The sequence below is a fragment of the Saccostrea cucullata genome, unplaced genomic scaffold (assembly GCF_032062105.1).
Source record: "Saccostrea cucullata isolate Sc308-1 unplaced genomic scaffold, CSIRO_AGI_Scuc_v1 ctg1522, whole genome shotgun sequence".
Classification (NCBI taxonomy): domain Eukaryota; kingdom Metazoa; phylum Mollusca; class Bivalvia; order Ostreida; family Ostreidae; genus Saccostrea; species Saccostrea cuccullata.
Window position 1 is genome coordinate 230,353 of NW_026926149.1, and position 25,454 is coordinate 255,806.

Sequence of the window (25,454 nt, forward strand, 5' to 3'; positions counted from 1 at the left end):
TCAATCCACATCTTCTGGGAGGGAATTCCTTGGTATTTAAAAAAATCCTCTCACAGAGTGTATGTTGTTTGAAATCTTGTCCCAATCACAGGCAAAACCTAAGAGAAGTGTTTCATTTTCCAAGTATTTCTCATATTTGGAATATGACATGATAAACTCCAATATATCCTTTGCTTTTTTTTTTAAGTGGATTCTATCTGTAAAGTATTAGGTTTTAAAAATTTCACTTCTTTTAACAATAAGGATCTCGAAAACACGATTTTTTTTTAAATAAAAGTAAATTATAATTGTTTTAACTTTAATGTTAAATATCTTCAATGATCTCCATACTTGGTGACGATGAGCGTTCAGCTCTACAGCTCAAGGGTTGAATTCAGTCTCTTCTTCTCCTTTGCAATGATTTTGCTTGGAATACTTGCTTCGAGGATGGAGAGCTTCATCTGAAATCCTATACTTGTCCTTAATGTGGATGACCTTTTGAATTAACTGTAAATCTTTCTGCTGGATCAATTTGTCATCTCCAAACAAAGATTGTCATCTCCAAACAAAGAATTTTGTTCATCAGAAATTTGACGAGGGTAAAATGTCATGGTTTTCCCACTTTCTAGCCCAAGAGTCACTTCAACTGACTTTGTGTCACTATGCACTTCTGCAGTTGCATTTCAAAATACTTCTTCATGTTTTTCTTCTTCCTTTAAAGTGCTGTGCACTTTAAATCACTTATTTTGAAAGGTTCTAAATATAGGGAACCCCGATGCTTCAACTGGTGTCGGAATTTCATAAATAATAAGGATTCTGTTTAAAATTACGCCAGACGATGGGCCAGATGTGAAAAAAAGACGTTGACAGTACACCTTGTCAGAATGGATTAAATTTATTAGATTAATGTTAAGGCGCTTTTTAAAAGATTCAGGGGCAGTATGAAAACCATCTATCCTTCTGTGTTCAATAATCCAGAAGTGAAAAAAGAATTAGGCTATAATATGAGCAGTTCGTAGTGGTCCCTACCGGCAAAGCTGGTAACAACATTGTCTTCGTTTGTAAGGCTCATTATATAAATTGTATTTAAGAACTTGAACTTAATTCTACAAGTGGTAATCCTACTCATAATTCCCTTTCTATGAATCAAATGTCCGTTTTAAATAATTTTAATATTCCACAGAGCCAAAATGAATTTTAACTACCTTATATATATTGGATTCCGAAACTGCATAAAAATCCTTACCAAGATACATTGCGGGTTCCAGTAAATGTTCAACCAAGCCTCTTTCGTTACGCCTCACTTAGACATTAACAGGAATGAAGGATAGACTTCAGGAGTATTGTGCAAGAATATATTTAAGAAGTTGTGTGAATCAGAAGTGGATACTCAAAAATTCCAAAGAACGTCTTGACAATTTGAAATCACAAGATTTTACCAAAATCAACAGTTTAATTTATAAAATCTTAATGATTTTGTTTTTATTGACATTTATGTTTTGATATATATAATTTCATTGTTTGGATTATATTATCAACAGATGTCACAATGTACAGTCGGATTTATTTTCATTAACGTTTTTTGTTTTGTTTTATTGATATTATTGTACATGTATTTGACAGTCTTTTATTTATTACTTTTACTTGATTGATTATGTCAATTTAAAGTATTGCTTATTTCATTGTATCATTTATGTTTTTCTTTATTTCAATTTTTTCAATGTTTCGCTAAGTTTAGTTTTTATTTACTAGTAGTTTTTTTAGCTCTACTGGTCAGAGACCAGAAGAGATTATGCGATAGTAATGCGTCCGTCATCCGTCCGTCTGTCTGTCCGTCTGTCTGTCTGTCTGTAAACAATTTTTCAAAATGCTACTCCTCCTACAGTTTTGGTCTGATTTCAATGTAACTTGGCACACAAGTAGACTACACTAAGATATATAATTCAGTGTATCGGTTTTTGATTTTGATGAACGGTGTTGCCGTGGTTACTAAAAATAGAAATTTCTGTGAAATTCTTTCAAAATGCTACTCCTCCTACAGTTTTAGTCTGATTTCAATATAACTTGGCACACAAGTAGACTACACTAAGATACATAATTCTGTGTATCGGTTTTGATTTCGATGAACGGTGTTGCCGTGGTTACTAAAAACAGAAATTTCTGTGAAATTGTTTCAAAATGCTACTCCTCCTATAGTTTTGTTCTGATTTCAGTATAATTTTGCGCAGACGTAGACTACACTAAGATACACAATTCTGTCTATCGGTTTTTGATTTCGATGTACGGTGTTGCAGTGGTTACTCAAAAAAGGAATTTCTGTGAAATTCTTTCAAAATGCTACTCCTTCTACAGCTTTAGTCTGATTTCAATATAACTTGGCACGCAAGTAGACTACAATAAGATACACAATTCTGTGTATCAGTTTTTGATTTCGATGAACGGTGTTGCCGTGGTTACTAAAAATAGAAATTTCTGTGAAATTGTTTCAAAATGCTACTCCTCCTACAGTTTTAGTCTGATTTCAATATAACTTGGCACACAAGTAGACTACAATAAGATACATAATTCTGTGTATCGGTTTTTGATCTCGATGAACGGTGTTGCCGTGGTTACTAAAAATAAAAATTTCTGTGAAATTCTTTCAAAATGCTACTCCAAATACAATTTTAGTCTGATTATAATATAAATGTGGCATGCAAGTAGACTGCACTAAGAACATAAAGAGACTTAATCAAGGATCATTATTCTATTTATCGCTGTTGAAAAGTTTCAATTTCCAACTGCTTAAAAACTTTTCTCTTCCTTTGCTATAAGTACAAACCAGTAGAGCTTCAGTCTCGACAGAGACTTCTGGTTTCTATATTTGAGCGGAGTCAAATATTAAATGGGGGAGAGCTGTAGAGAATTTATACTAGTTTAATTTTAGATTCTGGATTGTTTGCTACTTATTATTAATTCCTATTTAGCTGTATAACCTTATCTATTAGTAAGCGAAGTTAGTTTATTGCCCTTTAATTACAGTAATACTGAAAGTAAAACTGACGTATTTCGTACGTATTGTTAGTCCTTTATTTATACACTGAATTGACGACGGATTTTCCATTTATTTCCTGATCATGACAAGGAGCTCTTGGAGAACGTGACCGGTCGGCAGGGATGCCCACTCCTCCATGGCACATGATCCCACCTTTGATATTTGGGGATCCGTGTTTGCTCTGGTATTTTGTATTGTTTTATGGACTTTGAGGTTAAATACTATTCGTTATCTCCATATCCTTCTTTGAGTTTGGTATCGATGACCCTTATAGCTTGTATAGTTCCGGCGTTGCTGGTTATACTTGTGGTCCTGTTGGGGTTTTTCTTGGGGATTGGTCTCCTTTTCCCGAGGTCTGGTAGAGGGAATGTAGAATAACGAGTTTAATTTGTCCCGGAATTCCTGCACCTCATTAGTGTGACGGGTATTAATGTCCCCGATAATTTGGTCGAACTTAAAAATCTTTTGTTCTTGAGCGAAGTCTGTTGTAACTTTTCTGAAGTCTTTCAGAGCTGATTGCTTTAGGTTCTTGATATAGCGCTCTTTTTCTCTGATATCTTCATTGATATAGCTGATTACGGCCTGTGCTGTTTCCCTGGTTTTATTCTCTATAGTTTGGTTCCAGAGTTCCTCGAATTTTTCGTTTTCTTTTTTTTCCTAGGTTCCAAGTGCATGAGAACCATGGAGGGTAGCGACCTGTACGGAGGCCATGGTTGATGCTTTCTCTTCTTTTGGAAAGGGTCAAGCGTTTGTCCAGGGTATCCTGTATTTCCTTCAGTTCTGTAGATGAGTTCCAATTAATTACGTGTTTAGGCTCTTCTGTCAAGATTATAGATATGACCAAGTCCGGGAGCAAAGGCTTAAAAGTCATTTCAACGCCCAAAAGCGACAATATACAATATATGCAAGTATCGGAACCCAACATGCTCAGACTGCATGTAAACGTTCAAAATGAAATTGCCGAATGCATTCAAGTGGGTCACTGGACAAAGAAATAGACCTTTACTCATATGTGGGCATTTATACATTTACCGAAAACCCATAGAATACCAGCAAACATTTACAATCCTCTAATAAACGGCCAGTGTAGCATTAGAAAATTACAACCTGGTAAACCAAGTATATCGCAATGCGATACGTCAACCATAGGGGCCGGTAACATACTGTATTTGATTTAACGTAATAACTATATAAAGAGAAAGGGAAACAACGTCAGCCCGAATTTACACAGGGTCAATCTCGGAAATGCCTTGCAGCTAGTGAAATAATGTCAGGGATCATTCATCAATAATCACTCTTTAATAAACAAGAGGCCCACGGGCCTTATAGGTCACCTGAGTATTGTGTATCAACTTTCAAACAATTAAATTTGGTCTGTGTTTTAAACCAGAGGCCATGAAATTCACAATTCACAATTTTGAGAGAGGCACCATTGTTTATCATAATTAAAAATACTCTACTTACTCAATACCCAGAGGTAGATCAGAGTTACAAAGAGAAAGTGTTCTTCCGGTTTATAACCAGTTGTGCACCTCACCCCAAAAGATCCACTGACCCTGGGGCCACATATTTCAAAATTTGCAAATTTTATCATAAAATGGTTGATTAATACCAAAGAGCAGGTTTCAAAGCATTAATTTATTTTCAGACTATGTACCCCCCCAACCCCTCGGGACATAAAAATAACCATTTTGCTAGATGCACCTTTCTTCATCATCAATATATATATACTTGGATCATTGGCATATAATTCACTATTTTGGAAAAGGCACTCTTGCTCATCATAACTATGTGCTTAGTTAGTTTATTTAATACCCAGAAGTAGAGAAGATTTTCAAAGAATAAATGCATTTTCACTATATAATCTATTATAGAGCCCCGCCCTAACACCAGAACCCCTGACCCTAGGGCCATAAAATTCACAAATCTAGAAGAGGCACTCTTGCTCATCATAACTATGTACTAAGTTAGTTTATTTAATACCCAGAAGCAGAGAAGAAGATTTTCAAAGAATAAATGCATTTTCACTATATCATCTATAGAGCCCTGTCCTAACACCAGAACCCCGGACCCTGGGGCCATAAATTTCACAATTTCGGACAAGGCACTCTTGCTCATCATAACTATGTGCTTAGTTAGTTTATTTAATACCCAGAAGCAGAGAAGAAGATTTGCAAAGAATAAATGCATTTTCACTATATAATCTATAGAGCCCCGCCCTAACACCAGAACCCTTGACCCTGGGGCCACAAAATTCACAAATCTGGAAGAGGCACTCTTGCTCATCATAACTATATACTTAGTTAGTTTTTTTTATAGCACGTCTGACGTCAGAACATATTCTAAGAATAAATGCATTTTCACTATATAATCTATAGAGCCCCGCCCTAACACCAGAACCCTAGACCCTGGGGCCATAAAATTCACAAATCTGGAAGAGACACTCTTGCTCATCATAACTTTGTACTTAGATAGTTTATTTAATACCCAGGAGCAGAGAAGAAGATTTTCAAAGAAATAATGCATTTTCACTATATAACCTGTTTAGCCCCGCCCTAGCACTAGAACCCCTGACCCTGGGGCCATGAATTTCACAATTTTGGTAGAGGACTTAATGCTCATTACATTGATGCTATCGGTTTGCCTGCTTGATGTCCAGGAGTAAAGAAGAAGATTTTTAAAGATTGCACTAATTTTAGTGGTTTTGGCCCCACCCCTTAGGCCCCAGGGGGGCGGGGACCATGAAATTCACAATTTTTGTTCCCCTTCACCCATAGATGCTGTATACCAAATTTGGTTGAAATTGGTTCAGTGGTTTCAGAGAAGAAGCTGAAAATGTTCAAATGTTAACACACGACGCACGACACACGACGCACGACGACGGACGAAAACGGATAGCAATAGGTCACCAGAGTTACTCAGGTGACCTAAAAAAAATATCATCGCGGTCATTTTAGAATCGTGTAAGTCGTGTTTTGCAGATCCGATATCCTGTCAAGCAAGTGATGTAGTTTATGTCGTCCACAAAATCCCTAAGCAATGCATTTAAGATTTAACACGAGCTGTGATTGGTCAATAGGGCTTTTTTAGAGCAGATCTGACCAATCACAATCGGCCTTTTACCAATCATGTATTTTTTTTCTAAAATGTTGTCTGTTCTGAGTTTGGGCCCTGTTTTGAACGAAAAAAAAATACCGTATTTATTCCAATGTTGTACTTTTTAATTGCAATTAACAAAAGAAAACGCTGGATCTTTACTTTGTGTTTTCCATCACCTAGAAGACTTCAAAACTGGAGAAAATATGCGAATTGTACCTCGTTTTAGTGGACGACTTAAAGTACATCGACTCGCACAGCTGGATATCGTGTTAGTATTACCAAACTTAAACGCTTTATAAATGAATGAGTTTTCTGTTTTATTAAAGAATATTTATTGTTGTATGATTCTTAGTTATAATTTAATTTGCTACATTGTTTTTTCTATGAAATACGAAATATTTCCGAGATCGACCTTTGTAAAATCGGACTGACGTTGTTTAAAATAATGTTCGTAATCTCCATATGTTTCATTGTTTCCACGTGCATGAACTGCGAACGCAAACATCATTCAATTGAATGAATAAAACCATGGAATTCTCTTCTCCCGGTTTCTTTTCGCAACGATTTGTCCTTTCTGTAAACAGAAGACTCGCAAAAAAAGATTCACTGTTGCTCTTTGCAGGACTTAATGTAAACTTATATTGATTGGATATTTCTCTAAAGATAACGTGACCCTTTCCACCTAAGGCTAGAGCTGAGCTGCAGATTTTTCAGTTAACTGTGCAGCCAAATCATTTAACATCTCTTTATTGTTTTGTTCTTGAGAAATGTCCAGAATAAGCGTTGGGTCAAAATTGTTTGTAACTTTTAATGACCTTTACGATGAACAAAACGTCTTCTCGATCAATGTCAAAACAAAAAATCAGCGGAAGAAAATAAAAGAATAATAGAGATGAAGAATAATAAGAAACAGAAGAAAATCAATAGGTCTTCCAATAGAAAGGTGGAAAGACCTAAAAAATCTAAAACAAGAATGTATTATGATGAAGAATTTTCAGAGATTCTGAACTGTTTTAGAGATGGGCAAGTTGAGGACGTCTGCAGGACCGACAGAATCATCAAACTTATCGGTTACAGATATGAAAAAGGAACAGATAAGAGAGTTGTGATGGCAGAAATGAGCTAACTGGCACGTTTATTTTTAACTTTTTGTGAAATAAGTCATAACACAATCCAAAAATAAAAGGGGAAATCAAAATTTCCTTTTTTGACCGATTATTTCATATCTGCAGTCAATTTCAGTGCAACAAGCAAAGAATAAGCCTATTTAAGTCCAGGTTTGAGGAAAGTTCCTCAGTCTTTGACTTCAAAAAGCATTACAATGACATTGAAAACAAGGCACACAAGATCCACTTCTCACTGGTGAGCTTCTGTATGAGAAACGTTTTACTTTTCACTGCATTAACGGGTATCCAAAGCATTCAAGGAACGCCTCCTTTCCTTTTGGCTTTTACCTGCACAATGGATTCGAGGAACGTTCAGCTCGTTTAAGTCTGTTTCTTAAGATAAACAAACATCTTGGTAATGTCCCTCCTTTTTTAGGTCACATGAGTAAACTCAGGTGACCTTATGCTATCTGTCGTCGTCCGTTGTGCGTTAACATTTGGACATTTCTGAACAAATTTCAACAAAATTTGGTAAATAGCATCTATGGGTTAAGGGGAACAAAATTTTTGAATTTCATGGTCCCTGCCCCCCCCTCCCCCCCTGGAATCTGGGGGTTGGGCAAACCACTTAAATCAGTGCAATCTTTAAAAATCTTTTTCTTTACTCCTGGACATCAATCAGTCAAACTATTAGTATGATTGTTATCAGCATTAAGTCCTCTAACAAAATTGTGAAATTTATGGCCCCAAGATCAGGGGTTATGGTGTTGGGGCGGGACTCTATTGATTATATTGTAAAAATGCACAAATTCTATGAAAATCTTCTTGTCTGCTCCTGGGTATTAAATAAACTAATTAAGTTCATAGTTATGATGAGCAAGAGTTCCTCTACCAAAATTATGAATTTTATGGCCCCAGGGTCAGGGGTTATGATGTTATGGCGGGGCTCATTTGATTATAAACTGAAAATGCATAAATTCTTTGAGAATTTTCTTCTGTGCTCCTGGGTATTAAATAAACTAATTAAGTTCAAAGTTATGATGAGCAAGAGTGCCTCTACCAAAATTGTGAATTTTATGGCCCCAGGGTCAATGGTTATGGGGTTAGGGCCGGCCTCGATTAATTATATAATAAAAATGCATAAATTCTTTGAGAATCTTCTTCTGTGCTCCTGGGTATAAAATAAACTAATTAAGTTCATAGTTATAATGAGCAAGAGTGCATCTATCAAAATTGTAAATTTTATGGCCCAGCGGTCAGGGTTTATGTTGTAGGCGGGGCTCTATAGATTATATAGTGAAAATGCACTATTTCTTTGAAAATCTTCTTCTCTGATCCTGAGTATTTAATAAACTAATAAAGTACTTTGTTTTGATAAGCAATAGTGCCTCTGCCTAAATTCTGAATTTTAGGGCTCCAGGGTCAGGGGTTCCGGTTTTAAGGGATATATTGAATATATAGTTAAAAGGCATTTATTCTTTGAAAAGCTTCCTCTCTACTTCTGGGTATTATAAAGCACAAATTCTATGAAAATCTTCTTGTCTGCTCCTGGGTATTAAATAAACTAATTAAGTTCAAAGTTATGATGAGCAAGAATGTTTATACCGAAATTCTGAATTTTATGGCCCCATGACCAGGGGGTTATAGTGTTAGGGCAGGGCTCTATTGATTATATAGTGAAAATGCATAAATTCTTTGAGAATCTTCTTGTGTGCTCCTGGCTATTAAATTAACTAATTAAGTTAATAGTTATAATGAGCAAGAGTTCCTCTACCAAAATTGTGAATTTTATGGCCCCATGGTCAGTGATTATGGTGTAGGCGGGGCTCTAATGATTATATAGTGAAAATTGATTATTTCTTAGAAAATCTTCTTCTCTGTTCCTGAGTATTATGTAAACTAATTAAGTACATAGTTATGATGTGCAAGAGTGCCTCTGCCAAAATTATGAATTTCATGGCACTAGGGTCAGGGGTTCTGGTGTTAAGATGAAGATCTATTGATTATTAAGTAGAAAGGCATTTATTCCTTGAAAAGCTTCTTCTCTACTTCTGAGTATTAAATGAACTCATTAAGTTCATAGTTATAATGAGCAAGAATGCTTCGACAAAATTTCTGAATTTTATGGCCCCATGGGCAGGGGTTAGGGACGGCGCTATAATGATTATATAGTTATAATACATTACATCCATGAAAATGTTTTCTTCTCCGGTGTATTAAGCAGATGAACTATTTATGTAGTTTTGATTTGCAAGGGCTCTTCTTCCAGGATTGTAAATTTCAAGGCCCCTGGGTCAGGGATACCAAAGAGGGGGGGCTTTACTTAAAAGACTTACTGAAAATGAATTGTTTGAAATCTGCTTCTTGGTATTAATCAAACATTTTTTTTATAAGCAATTGTGCCTTTTCAAAAATTGTGCAGTGTGTAGACCTAGGGTCAGGTGTTCATGTGTGGTAGGGGCACTCCCGATTACTGCTGAATATTACTGATTAGTTTACATGCATTTTTGTTCCCCTAACCTGCTTATGGGTATTACCAGTAAGTATATAAACTAAACAATTGCTAAGTGTATAGTTATGATTAGCAATGGTGCCTCTTTCAAAATTATGAATGCCAAAGCATCTAGCTTAAAACATGAACCAAATTCAATCATTGAAAAGTTGTTGCATAATGCTCAGGTGACCATTAAGGCCCATGGGCCTTTTGTTATTCAGACTTTCAGACTTTTAGAATTGCAAAACACTTGAGGAACGTTCCTCTCTTTCATTCAGACTCTAAGATTTACAAAATATGTGGGGAACGTTCCTCTCTTTTATTCATATTTAAAATTTATAAATCATTTGAGGTACTTTCCTTCTTTTAGTCTAATTCTTAAATATAAAAAAGAGATTATCTTCTTATTTAAACCTGACTTTAAGATTTACCAAACATTTGAGGAACGTTCCTCCTTTTTGAGTTAAGTTTCTTTTTTCAATCAAACCAAAATTAAAACATCTAAGGAACAACAGAATAAAGTAATAGTTCAACCGTTGAACTGAAAAACCTTTATATGTTTCAATGATACAAGTTCAGAGAAAAAAAATTTCTTTTTAAAAATTGTTTCCGTATAATTATAAATTTATTAAATTATAGGGTACAATACTTTATCAAAAAAGGGGAAAAATTTCTCATTACTTCAGATAGATGAGCAGAACCACAAATTTTTCGACCGCTGTTAAGCAGGTACCAATTTGCAATGTGACATCAGTTCTTAAAGATTGCTTTAAGCTTATCTATAATGTATCCAGGCAAACTTTTCTCTTGAATAAAATTAAAATGGCAGGCAACACGTGTGTTCTGGACAACATCTGGGTCACATCCAAGAAATTCAGGGTTAAGTTCCCACGTAGAATTCTGCCTTCCTATAAGCCAAAAAACCTTCAATTTAGATTTTGCGACCTCATGGACAAGTGCCAACAAGGCTCCCCATTAACTATATCCTTCTTTCTGATTGGCTTAATAGTCACAACCATATTCTTTTTTACATCTTCAGATTTCTCTATGAAATTCCACTGATCTGGTTGGAGAGCGCTTTTCTTTGGTGGTGGAATGTCCATATCTTCTGTTGAATCTGTGTAATGAAATTGACACCACCCTAATCGTTGCAATTGATTCTCTTACAGAACAACAATAAGTGTTAAAGTAGGTAAACTGAATGGTTTTCAAACTAGTAATTATATATAAACAGTTTCAGAATTGGAGTGCAGATCATTTAATCAACCTAAAACAGAGATTTGATGGACTTTGATAGTTCCAAAATAGATGGGGGTCAATCTGGACTTGTGAGAATCGTCTATGACTCATTTAATATACCATTTATCTTAATTGATACAATTGCATTTGAATCAGCATTGAAGTAAATGAAATAAATTAAGCAGTCTTGTAAGGATATTTCAGATTGCCCTTTTCAAATTACCTGTACATGTAACACTCTTCCTTTAGCTGCAGGATTTTTTCTTGAATTTCTTTCAACATCCTGCATTCTTTTGTTGCTTTATTTAGTTTTTCCTATTAAATAAAACACATATTTTGTCTTTCTCAGTTTAACTTAATTAGGGCCCCGCAAGGATTTGCGGATGCCCTATAGTAATCACTCTGTCTGTCCGTCTGTCATTCTTCCGTTCACAATTTTTTGTTTTTTCATTTGCCTTCCTTTAGTTTAAGAGCTTGCTCTTTCTTGAATTTTGACACTACTGTGATTTATCCCTCTACGATCGCTTTCGAAAAATACTTCAAGGTCTTCCCTGAGGCTGCATGCCGAGAATTGATGGTTCTTGGTTTACTTTTTTTTCCAGAACATAAGCCTTTTTATTCTGAAAATAAAATTAAATATTGTTCAAAGATTTACGCTACACATGTATGTAAACAAAAAAAGTTAATAAGTGAAGAACAAGACATTAGTGTACAGTACTTTACAGGATACACGATAGGATATACGCAAATGCGATTTTTTTATTTTTATATTGATATCCATTATTTTTGACCGAATGTCTAAATCCCAGAAGGATACGACGAATTCTGAACATGTAACGGCACATTCCCGAAGACCGCTCTCCTGATTTTACACTTCCTAGATGAACCTGTTCTCTGTCAAACTCTTTAGGGAATTGAATACCTTTAAACACTACGAAACACTTCCCTAGGGCCGATCGCAGAAGGTTGTTGATCTTCTTTCTTTTTCTGTCGAATAAGGCCTTGGTGACGGTCTTGTCTGGGCAACGCTCGACATTTCCCCTGGTCATCACCTCGGCAACGTAAATGTACATGACGCCAGCATTCAAAGGACTTTCCCGAATGTTCATACATGTAAGTCTTAAAAACGTCTCTAGGAACTGTAGTAGAAATAATGTCATTTCCTCCCACGTGTGAAAACACACAATCAGGGTTATACGGAATATCTCCAGGAGTAAGATGTTTGGGAATTGAATATTAAACTTTGCTAATTTATATAAAAAGCGTAATTATATCAATGAATTTTGAGATACACACAAATACAACATATTATTACACTTTAACAAAATTACCTCTTCCGTCAACATTTTGGACTTCGTATCTGTAAAAGAACCCATCCTCTCACTGTGCCTTTAGCTTCTCTTAAACAGCCTGTAAAAAAAAATTGAACAATAAATATTTCATATTAATTTTAAGCAATTTATATATAATAACAATTTTTACCTTGATAAGATGAAGGATAAACATTTTATATTGATCAATTAAACATATTTTATGAAGAGTTCAATTTCTTAGAACATAGGTGTCGGAACGGGGAGGGAGGAGCACTTTTTCATCTGTAAAGATCAAATTATTGAAAAATGGGGTTAACTTTCAAGGTACATTGAACTTTATTTTCATTTTAGTAGAATTTGATCACTTTTGACATTCAACAAGTCCTGTTTAATGTATAATCACGTCATGAAGCATGAGCATTTGTTTCTTTAAACACATAAAAAATATACCTCCGTTGTGGTTTCTTCCTCTAAGTCTTCAAAGGTCTGTAGTAAAGCTTCCTGATTAGAAAAGTTAGATACATGTATAACCATGTCATATTCGTAGTATAATCATTTTCTATAGAATTTACTGCTAATTTTACTAATAATAAGGTATATATTAACCTCATTAGAATCTGCGCCTTCATCAACATCATCCTTCAACCCAGTGTGGTCATCCTTCTGCAGATAAAAAAAAATACTTTGTAAATATAAAAACATGAAAAAAAGTACCCCTTTACTTTATATAAATGACGATTAGGAATTTAGACTTATTCTATATCTTCATGAAAAATTGTGAGTAAAACTCAAATGCATAAATGCATATCATTATAATTCTTTAAATGATAGCAGGAATGTTTAAATCTGGAACAAAATGTGTCAAATAGAAAGGGTAACTTACAGCATTACTGGTCACTAGAACAGGTATCTTAAGATAAAATAAAAAAAAATCAATTGATACTGATTGTCAATATATTCTGTATAAAAAAAGAGACTCGTTATAATTAAAAACAAGATCTGTTTGTGAAAAAAAATCGTCCCTGCTCAAAAATGACGTCTTTTAGCATTTAGTCACAGTCACTTGAAAGAGCTTAATTAGGAGTTTCTATCTCTTATGGTTCAAACGTTATGGCATAAGTTCGAAAAAGCTATTTTTAACATGAAGGTTAGTCAATGTCACAAGGTCATTGACCTTGGTGTCATTTGAAAGCACCTAATTAGTAGAGTATGCATACCAAAAAGGAAATCTCTATCTCTCATGGTTCAAAGTTAAGGTAGAGGTTACAAGTTGAAAACAGACAGGACAAAACAAAATATATGCCTCGGATCTATCGATCCAGACCAAATAAAGTTGATTGAACTTACGTATACTTCATGTAGTTGATAGATGGTATTAATACTAAAAGGCTGTCATCTGCAGACTTGCCTACCCTTTTCGTTGCAAGGGTGTAATTTCAGAAATGTTTGGGTGGAATTTCAGAGGTGAAAGCGTAATCAGTCATATTTTCCTATTTTGTTGATTCACTATAGTACTTGATTTTCTGAAACTGTACATAAATAAACAAACCTGGCATAAACTTTTCTTTTTCAAATTATCAATTGGCAAAAGTGTTGTAAAATACCAATATCCTATATTAGATAAGAACCGTACACCCTTAATGAAGCATTTGGTCAATTTGTATCAAATCACTTAATAGAAGGCTTGCGTTTGCATGTTTATTTAAATTGCGCATGTTTGTACAAATTGTACATAACACGTTTTTTTTTCCTTTTAAACACTGACATTTCTCCATCTTGTTCAAAGCAATGTTAAAATGAACTAAATTGAGCATAGAAATGGGAGTACTTACTGCAATATCATTTCATAGTTAACGTAAGCAGTGGCTTCTCCTGTTCTTCGTCGCCCGCCGGGTTAGAGTGTCTGCTATAAAGTCGCAAAGTAAAGAGTCAATCCTTACGTCGCAAGTTTGAATCCTAAAGTGGGACCTGGAGACCCGTCCTTCGGATGAGACCGAATAAATCGAGGTCCCGTGTCGCAGTAGGTGCTGGCACAAAAGATCCCTCACTGCTCAATTGCACCGAGTGCCGAGTATAGGAAAACAAATTGTAGTTCTCCACCGGCAATGGGTGGCGTCTCTATATGAGTAAAAGATTCTCGAGAGGGACGTTAAACAACATATTATCAACCAATCATCTCATGTTCTTCCGAATCTCCGCCATACCGGTTTACATATAACTACGAGGTATAATGCGTTAGTAATCGAAGTGGTCCTGTATTAATTACTTAAACTAGAACTTGTCATTTCATTTCACCAGGTCAAACTTTGCCTTTAAATGTAAACCAAAATATCAAAAGCTTTATATTAATATCAGTGGCGTAATAGCGTAATTTTTCCCGACCGACCCTAATTTAGAGTGCCAACCCTAATTTTTTTTTTTTCATACTTTTGTCTCGTGAAGTGCAACGCAGTACTGTTAAGGCTTCCCGGAGCTTTAAATGCATTGAAAAGATTGCAAACAAGATTTTGAGTTTTGTTTCTAAGTTATGTACTTCAGTATGCCAAATTCATATAGAAAATCCTCTAGGCTATATATAAATATATTTGTTACGATGCCACATGACCTTGTTGATCACGTGACGGTCATTTCTTTTTTTTTTTTTTTAAATGTTTAACATAAATGGCTTCGGCGCAGGTTGTAAACACAATTATTAGTAACCTTTTGTCACATAAATAAACTCCTTGCATCCTTGTGAAACCGAAATGTGCTTGGGAAAAGTTATACTATTTCAGTGGAACAATTTATTTCATATTAACTTCAACTTACCGACAAATCTGAGGGTATTTGCGCTAAGTGTCGTCATCTGTTTTAAAAAAAGCCATCATACATTTTTCCCAAGCAGGATTCAGTTAGAAGGGAAAGTCCTCTTACATATTTCCACAAAAGATATTAAATAAATCCTCATTAACAACCCGCGCCAGGCTCTTTTATACACATATTACGAATTCTGCCTCTGTCCACGGGTTTAAAAAAGGGTGAATGTCAAACGTATATTTTCGCACGTAGTTTGAACACGCTGACTTTTTAACAAGCGAAATAAAGCAAAGTTATTTGAATTATTCGGATACATTAGACTTTTGAAAACATGATAAAAACAGGTTCATTTTAAACTAACATTCTGCAATTTTATATGCAGATTAAAATAATGTGTAAAATTTATGACACTCTCTCCATTATTACAGCTCAATATGCAGTAACTTGACGTCATGTTCAATTATGACGTCATACATTTGTAGTTCAGAGAAGTGCATGCAAAGAGTACACTACAATATTCTCTGGGAAGCCTCATCTTACTTGCGAAGACTTCACCCGGGGAAGTATAGTCTCCAACTTTGCAAGCTTTTCAAGACAGAAGTTTGGGTCACTTTTCTACTACAAGTTTAAGTCACAGAAATGGTGGGAAACACCATATTTTTGTCATTTATGTTACTTCTATACACATTTCGATTAAAAAAGCAACAAAAAATGCCTACTACCTACCCTATATTTTTTTAGCCTGAAAGCGGAAACAAGCATATTTTTTCCTAGGCCTAAGGTAGACATTTTTTCTCGTGCAAATGGGTCGCAGTCCATCAATATTTTTTCTCCCGACAGCGTCTTAGACTCTCACTGGGTTCGTTGTGCAAAGGCGCAACGATGTATGTGTTTTTCTTATATGTGCAATATGTTTTGTTATGTGTATAAAATTATTTTCTATTATTTTTAAAAAAAAATTAACTATGATTTTGTGGCATTGTGTTTAAGATAGTGAATGAGTGTAAATTCTAAATTTTCTAAATAATAAGTCAAAATATTGTTTTGTAATATCAGTTGTTACCGTACATACATCATTTCATCATGCTACAAGTTTAATAAAATATGAAATTTCCGGGTGTTTTTATTCGACTCCTTTGGTAGACCAGTAACAAATCGTTTTTTTACCACCTCAACCATTCTGATTGTAACCTATCCTGACGATGGACGAATCTCTGGTAGACGTCAGATGCCTGTGAAGCTGGGATTTCCAACTGACTACCCCCAAATCTGTGCTGGTGAATCTTCGTGGTATTTCTAGTGTTCCTCGACACTGTGTGTACATATGTGCAAAACACTGATCTCATTTGCGTCAAATCAGTAACTTCAGAAAAAAACATTATACTGACATTGTTTAAATTGATCAATAATACAGTCAATATAGATGATGCTTAGTATTGACACCATATTATATTGTCAAACATATATCATATAGGCTCCATCTTTACTCGCTGTTGGTATGTTTCATCGATGGTCCAAACTGACTTGGTCTTTCAGTCGTTTTTTAGCTCTACTGGTCAGAGACCAGAAGAGCTTATGCGATAGTAAGGTGTCCGTCGTCCATCCGTCTGTCTGTCTGTAAACAATTTTTCAAAACTCTACTCCTCCTACAGTTTTAGTCAGATTTTAATAAAACTTCACACACAAATTGACTACACTAAAATACATAAAATAGTGCATTGGATTTTGATTTCGATGAAAGTTGTTGCCATAGTTACTAAAAAATAGAATTTTCTGTGAAATTTCTTTAAAACGCTACTCCTTCTACAGTTTTGGTCTGATTTCAATATTATTTGGCACACAAGTAGACTACATTAAAATACATAAAATAGTGCATCGGTTTTTGATTTTGATGAACGGTGTTGCCATGGTTACTAAAAATAGAATTTTCTGTGAAATTCTATTAAAAATGCTACTTCTTCTACAGTTTGGTCTGATTTTAATGTAATTTGGCACACAAGTAGACTACACTAAGATACATAAAATGGTGCATTGGTCTTTGATTTCGATGAATGGTGTTGCCATGGTTACTAAAAAATAGAAATTTCTGTGAAATTCCTTTAAAACCCTACTCCTTCTACAGTTTTGGTCTGATTTCAATAGTACTTGGCACACAAGTAGACTACACTAAGATAAATAAAAAATTTGCATTGGATTTTGATTTCAATGAATGGTGCTGCCATGGTTACTAAAAATAGAATTTTCTGTGAAATTCCTTTAAAATGCTATTCCTTCTACAGTTTTGATCTTATTTCAATATTACTCCACACACAAATTGACTACACTAAGATACATAAAATAATGCTTTGGATTTTGATTTTGATGAAAGGTGTTGCCATGGTTACTAAAAATAGAATTTTCTGTGAAATTCCTTTAAAATGCTACTCCTCCTACAATTTTGGTCTGATTTCAGTATAACTTGGCACACAAGTAGACTACACTAAAATACATAAAATAGTGCATCTGTTCTAATTTCAATAAACAGTGTTGCCATTGTTACTAAAAATAAATTGTCTGTGAAATTCCTTTAAAACTCTATTCCCTCTACAGTTTTGGTCTGATGGCAATGGATTCTTTTCTCATCCTTTGTTATAAGTACAAACCAGTAGAGATACAGTCTCAACAAAGACTTCTGGTTTTTTTCCTGTTGATTAGGAGACCCATTCTTCGTTTAGTTAGGGCCATATATGGATATTTTGTGTTCATTCAGTTCTGTTTTAATACATTCTTTCAGTTTACTTTTCTTTGGATACACCAGTGCTTTGTCTCTATATGAAGTAAAGAGTCAGAGCTGCTTTACCGACAACACGGCCGACTCGAGTATTTAAACGTTTTCCGGTTCCAGCTCTTTTAATTGGGACGTCAACTTCTAAAGTTGTATGGATATATGGAGTTGAGTAATTGTCCCCCGCTTGAAAAGTGGGGGATATTAATTTGGGTTTGTCCGTCCGTCCGTCCGTCCGTCCGTCTGTCCGTCCGTCCGTCTTTCTGTCTGTCTGTAACGCTTTCGTTTCCACACGATATCTCGAGAACCCTTTGAGCTTTTGCAATGAAATTTAGCATAGCAACTCCCTATGGACGAAAGAAGACCCCTATTGATTTTGAGGTCAAAAGGTCAAAGGTCAAGGTCATAAATAAGCAAATTATGTCTGTTAAAACACTTTCGTTTCCACACGATATCTCTAGAACCATTTGAGCTATCGCAATGAAATTTTACATAACAACTCCCTGTGGCCTAAAGAAGACCCCTATTGATTTTGAGGTCAAAAGGTCAAAGTTCAAGGTCGTAAATTTATACATTCTGTCTGTGTGTAACACTATCATTTCCGGGCGATATTTCAAGAAGATTTTGAGCTTATGCAATGTAATTTTATACCAAAACTCCCTAGGACGTCTCTCGCCCCTCTCAAAGTGCCCCGCCCCGTTTGTTTTATTAGTATTTATAGTATTACATGTCGCTATTTTTAGCGCAGGGGCATGAGGAGAGTTATTGCGTATAAAACAGGTTCTCGGCGGACTTTATGTTCTTATTACATCTATTATAACTGTTTAATAAAGGCTAAATAAATCAAACACCATGGACTGTGTAAAATTTGGAGAATACCGAACATGAAAACATGAATATATACATGTATGTGACTTTAGTTCTGCATATACTTCACACCATGTAAAGTGACTGCGTGGTCTAGTGGTTATGTCTCGCGCTTTAAAGGTGAGAGGTCCCGGGATCAAATCTCGGTCGAACCTTACTTTTTTTTTTGTCCCCCGCTTGAAAAGTGGGGGATATTAATTTGGGTTTGTCCGTCCGTCCGTCCGTCTGTCCGTCCGTCCGTCCGTCCGTCTTTCTGTCTGTCTGTAACGCTTTCGTTTCCACACGATATCTCGAGAACCCTTTGAGCTTTTGCAATGAAATTTAGCATAGCAACTCCCTATTGACTAAAGAAGACCCCTATTGATTTTGAGGTCAAAAGGTCAAAGGTCAAGGTCATAAATAAGCAAATTCTGTCTGGTAAAACACTTTCGTTTCCACACGATATCTCTAGAACCATTTGAGCTATTGCAATGAAATTTTACATAACAACTCCCTGTGGCCTAAAGAAGACCCCTATTGATTTTGAGGTCAAAAGGTCAAAGTTCAAGGTCGTAAATTTATACATTCTGTCTGTGTGTAACACTATCATTTCCGGGCGATATTTCAAGAAGATTTTGAGCTTATGCAATGTAATTTTATACCAAAACTCCCTAGGACGTCTCTCGCCCCTCTCAAAGTGCCCCGCCCCGTTTGTTTTATTAGTATTTATAGTATTACATGTCGCTATTTTTAGCGCAGGGGCATGAGGAGAGTTATTGCGTATAAAACAGGTTCTCGGCGGACTTTATGTTCTTATTACATCTATTAGAACTATTTAATAAAGGCTAAATAAATCAAACACCATGGATTGTGTAAAATTTTGAGAATACCGAACTTGAAAATGTATGTGACTTCACTTCTGCATATACTTTACTCGATGTAAAGGGATTCCGTGGTCTAGTGGTTATGTCACTCGCTTCAAGTGTAAGAGGTCCCGGGATCGAATCTGGGTCGAACAATTTTTTTTCTTTTTTTTTTTTTAAATACTTTTCTTTTTTTTATTAAATGATAGTATTCAGCATGTGAAATGAAAAATTTATGAGGTTATAAAATCATCATTACAGTGTGATAAATATTCCATATAAAAAGAATCTTCTATACACATAATACAGAATAAGCAATCAAATCTTTATATGCATATTGACATACATGTATTTTATTTGCTTCAGTATACATGTATACATTTAATAATTCTACAAATTCAGTCAGGGGGATCCGACTTTTTCCCTAAGCGGGGGACACGAATTCTCTGAATTAGCTTGTTTTTAAATACTTTTTTTTAAAATACTTTTTTTTTTTTACTAAATGATAGTATTCAGCATGTGAAATGAAAAATTTATGAGGTTATAAAATCATCATTACAGTGTGATAAATATTTCATATAAAAAAAATCTTCTATACACATAATAAAGAATAAGCAATCAAATCTTTATATGCATATTGACATACATGTATTTTATTTCCTTCAGTATACATGTATACATTTAATAATTCTACAAATTCAGTCAGGGGGAGCCGACTTTTTCCCTAAGCGGGGGACACGAATTCTCTGAATTAGCTTGTTTGAAGTAGAATTTATTCTAATTTGATTTCAGTTTAATTTTTGAATGTTTGCGTTGATGATGGTATTTTGAGTCAAATTTTAAATGAGTTGTTTTTCCTTGTAATTTTCTAGTATATTTCATTTTTCAATATTAATATCAACATATTTTCAATATTAATTATAGGTACTGTTGCAAATATAACTTTATTTCCATTTTCTCTATTGATGATTTCATATGTTCTATGTAAGTTATAAAATCTGGCATATAGATATTTTCTTCTATAACAAGTTCTTCATATTTTTCTCTCTTTTGAAACAAGTAAAATTGTTAATTCCTGTATACATAAATATTAATATTATTGATTTCATTATTTACAAATTGAAGTATAGTTTAGAGAATTGTGACCATCGTGACTCTTGAGATTTTTTTTATATTTGAATTGTCAACAGACATATCTTTTCCTCTGCTGTCGGTAAAAATTTGTACAGATTCCATATATTTCTTTCTGGAGAGGAATTCCTTTTCTTTAGTTGGGAACTCCAAGGGTTCTTCAAGGGGTTAACATGTTCAAATTTTTTTTTTACAACAGCCATAAAACTGTGTGAGGTATAAAGTTAAAACTTTAAGAGTTTATAAATTTTCATTGCTTAACAGATAGAAAACCTCACTTGATAAAACGAAATGCATGTCATGTTTTTAATAACAGCCTTTCAGAGACCATTCCAACTTGCCCTTCAATGATAAACATTTATATTCTCTACAATGTTTGTTTTCACAAAAAAAAAATTAAGCAGGTTCAGTTTTCTTTAAAATATGCACATTTTGACACAGTTTTTATCAAAAATATCTTGTTTTAAATATTTGTTATCATGTGATAATTTCTATCTATTAATCAATTATATATTTAAAAAGAGTAAACCTTTTGACTTTATACCACACATAGTTTTGAAGCTATTGTAAAAATAATCATTTAGACATGTTGACCTTGGACGTTACATAAGGAAATGGGACAAAGAGAGTTTGATGTTGGTTTCCTCTACCGTTTGTTCATACACTGACGCTTTTGACTGACAAGATAGAGATGTTTCTGAGTAGTGTTCGGCAGTTTTTCTTTGTAGTTCCTGATATAGAGCTCTAGCCAAGCAAGGGCTTCAGAGGTGCTGGGCTGCTTTGGCTTTGTTTAGTGATTGTTTTCTCTTTATTTATTAAAAATGTAAATTATGCTTAATCAGATAGTAAATAATAAAGTGCACCATTTCAATCTCCTTTCATACAATTCTTACTGAAGACGGAATATGCTAGGAAGTGAATGTGTCTATACTTGTGGGTGGTGTTAGTGGAGAGTAAAGAAGAAGTGATGTGGTGAAGAATGATGTGGCACTGGTAAAGGTGAAGGTGTTTGCTGGATGATGGTTCGTCGTCTTCTCTTACACAGATGCACGAAGGTAAAGGTCAGCACAATACATATGGCAAAGGAAACAGTACCTAAAAAGATATATAAAAACAAAAAATTAAAGTTTGTTCAGTTGTCAGGGTTCAAGAAATGCCTCTGTTGTTAATGACAGTAATGCAAAATATGCATTCTACAATCCACTTCCTTAATGCTAACTTCACTAACCAGCTAATGCTATTGCTCTCTGACTAATATCTAGGTGATGCTTTTTATATCTAGGTGATGCATTTTGGTTTTTCCAAGAATGTAGATGAAAAATTAGGTTAAGGTGACTTACTTTTGAGTATCTCACATACTTATTGGCTTAGAATCTTCAATCTTTGTCTATTAATGCATCTTGAGTCCTCAGAAAACTTCAATCTTAAACTAGGTCGTTGTGACCTACTTATGTTTTTTTTTTTTTTTATAGTTTTATTAGCTCACCTGAGCCGAAGGCTCAAGTGAGCTTTTCTGATCAAAATTTGTCCGTTGTCTGTCGTTGTCGTCGTCGTAAACTTTTCACATTTTCATCTTCTTCTCAGGAACCACTGGGCCAATTTCAACCAAACTTGGCACAAAGTATCCTTGGGTGAAGGGGATTCAAGTTTGCTCAAATGAAGGGCCATGCCCTGTTCCAAGGGGAGATAATCATGAATTTGTTAAAAATTAATGGCATTTTTAAAAAATCTTCTCCAGAACCACTGGGCCAGGAAAGATGAAACTCAGGTGAAAGCATACTTAGGTAGTGTAGATTCAAGTTTGTTCAAATCATGACCCCTGGGGCAAGGGTGGGGCCAAAATGGCCGACCCAAGTTTTACATAGGATTATATAGGAAAAATCTTAAAAAATCTTTTTCTCCAGAACCACTGGGCCAGGAAAGATGAAACTCATGTGTAATAATCCTCAGGTAGTGTAGATTCAAGTTTGTTCAAATCATGACCCCTAGGGCAAGGGTGGGGCCAAAATGGCCGACCCAAGTTTTACATAGGATTATATTGGAATATCTTTAAAAATCCTTCTCCAGAACCACCGGGCCAGGAAAGATGAAACTCATGTGGAATAATCCTCAGGTAGTGTAGATTCAAGTTTGTTCAAATCATGACCCCTGGGGCAAGGGTGGGGCCAAAATGGCCGACCCAAGTTTTACATAGGATTATATTGGAAATATCTTTAAAAATCCTTCTCCAGAACCACTGGGCCATGAAAGATGAAACTCATGTGGAATAATCCTCAGGTAGTGTAGATTCAAGTTTGTTCAAATCATGACCCCTGGGGCAAGGGTGGGGCCAAAATGGCCGACCCAAGTTTTACATAGGAATATATTGGAAATATCTTTAAAAAATCCTTCTCCAGAACCACTGGGCCAGGAAAGATGAAACTCATGTGGAGTCATCCTCAGGTAGTGTAGATTCGAGTTTGTTCAAATCATGACCCCTGGGGCTAGGGTGGGGCCAAAATGGCCGACTCAAGTTTTACATAGGGATATATAGGGAAACCTTTTAAAATACTTCAAAGCTCTGATTAGTGATATTTATATGGAATCATCCTCAGGTAGTGTAGATTCTAGTTTGTTCAAATGATGAACTTGGAAAGGGGGGGGGGGGGTAAATTCAAGCCTGATGTGCTCAGGTGAGCGCTGTGGCCCCTGGGCCTCTTGTTAAAATATCTTCAGTTATAATTGGCTAAGAATCATCAAACTTTGTCAGTTGATGCAACTTGGCTCTTAATACTTAGGGTTAGAGGCTTCAAATAGAAGTGATAGGTTGTACAATTTATCAGAAGAGCGATTCAAGGCCCTTCGGCCTCTTGTTCTGTCTTACACAGTGCATTACTAAGCCACAAACGATAACGTAAACATTCCGTCTTTATATAAAGAATCTTGGGTCTTCGAAAAATGTCGACCAAAATGTAGGTCACGATGACCTACTTTCGACATTTTATGAGTATATTTAAGTATCATAGGTATTTATTGGCTTAGATTCATCAAACTTTGTTAGTGGATGCATACTTAGTTTTCGGGGAGTGATGACCAAAAAGTAGGTCACGTTTACCTACTTCTGACATTTTATGGCTTGTTTCAAGTATCTCCGGTACTTATTGGCTTAGAATCATCAAACTTTGTGAGTTGATGCAACTTGGGTTTTCGGAGATTGTCGACCAAAAAGTAGGTCACAGTGACCTACTTTTGACATTTTTTGGGTATATATATTTAAGTATCTCAGGCACTTATTGGCCAAGAATCACCAAACTTTGTCAGTTGAGGCATCTTGGGTTTTCGGAGAATGTCGACCAAAAAGTAGGTCACAGTGACCTACTTTTGAATATATCAGGTACGTATTAGCTTAGAATTATCAAACTTTGTCAGTTTAGGCACCTTGGGTTTTCGGAGAACGTCGACCAAAGAGTAGGTCACTGTGACCTACTTTTGACATTTTATGGCTATATTTAATTATATCTGGTACTTATTGGCTCGGAATCATCAAACTGTGTCAGTTGAGGCATCTTACGGTTTCATTGAATGTCCAACAAGAAGTAGGTCACGGTGACCTACTTTTGAATATCTCAGGTACTTATTGGCTTATAATCGGCAAATTTTGTCAGTTTAGGCATTTTGGGTTTTTGGATAACGTCGACCAAAAAGTAGGTCACCGTGACCTACTTTTGAAATTCGAAGGCTATATTTAATTATCTCTGGTACTAATTGGCTTAGAATCGTCAAACTTTGTCAGATGATGCATCTTGGGTTTCAGAAAATGTTGACCAAAAAGTAGGTCATGGTGACCTACTTTTGATTCACTGTGACCTACTTATGGTATTTTATAATTATTTAATAATATCTTCAGTCTTAACTGGCTAAATATTATCAAACTTTGTAAGTTGATGCATTTTGGGTCTTATGATACTAATAGAGTTGGAGGCTTCTAATAGAAGTGATAGATTGTACAATTTATCAGAAGAGCGATTCAAGGCCTTTGGGCCTCTTGTGTATAATTATACATGTATCGATATAAATAAAAATTTTGAGTACCGATTTATCCCCAGTGCAGTATCAGGGTAATGAATTGAAATTTAATGAGAATTTGTACCTGACTCTGAAAGTTTCTCATTGGTGCAAGACTCTACAACTGTTTCAAACTCCATTGCTGACACAGGTGAAGGGGATACCGATGATGTCCCCCAGTTTTTTCCTTATAAGCTTCTCTTCGTTTAGCATTTATAGCTGTTTTCTTTAACGGCTCATGTTATCTCCTTGTATTCTTTTTTGTTCCTCTTCACTTTTACCGCTGTTCTTTGGTTTCCATCCGTGATCAGCTTTTCTTTGCATTTTCAGTCTTTTTTCTGTACCTTTTTGGTGGACTTTTTGAAGCTCTTTATTTCTTTGTTTTGCATCTTCACTTAGATGGATTGTATACTGTTTAACGTCCCTCTCCAGAATATCTCACTGATATGGAGACGTCACCATTGCCGGTGAAGGGCTGCAAATTTAGGCCTATGCTCGGCACTTACGGCCTTTGAGCAGGGAGGGATCTTTATCGTGCCACACCTGCTGTGACACGGGGCCTCGGTTTATTTGGTCTCATCTGAAGGACCGCCCCATTTAGTCGCCTTTTACGAGAAGCAAGGGGTACTGAGGACCTATTCTAACCCGGATTCCCACGGGACTCTTCACTAAGTTTTTTTTCTTTGTATAATTTAATTCGTGATGTTTCTGCTGCTCTGTGCAATTTGTTGAGATTAGGATTGGAT

At 35.3% G+C, this 25,454-nt stretch overlaps 1 pseudogene; it reads right to left on the reverse strand.

The window, feature by feature from the left end:
• LOC134270950 (uncharacterized) lies at positions 1-25,097 on the reverse strand (annotated as a pseudogene).
• Between the last annotated feature and the right edge of the window lie 357 nt (positions 25,098-25,454).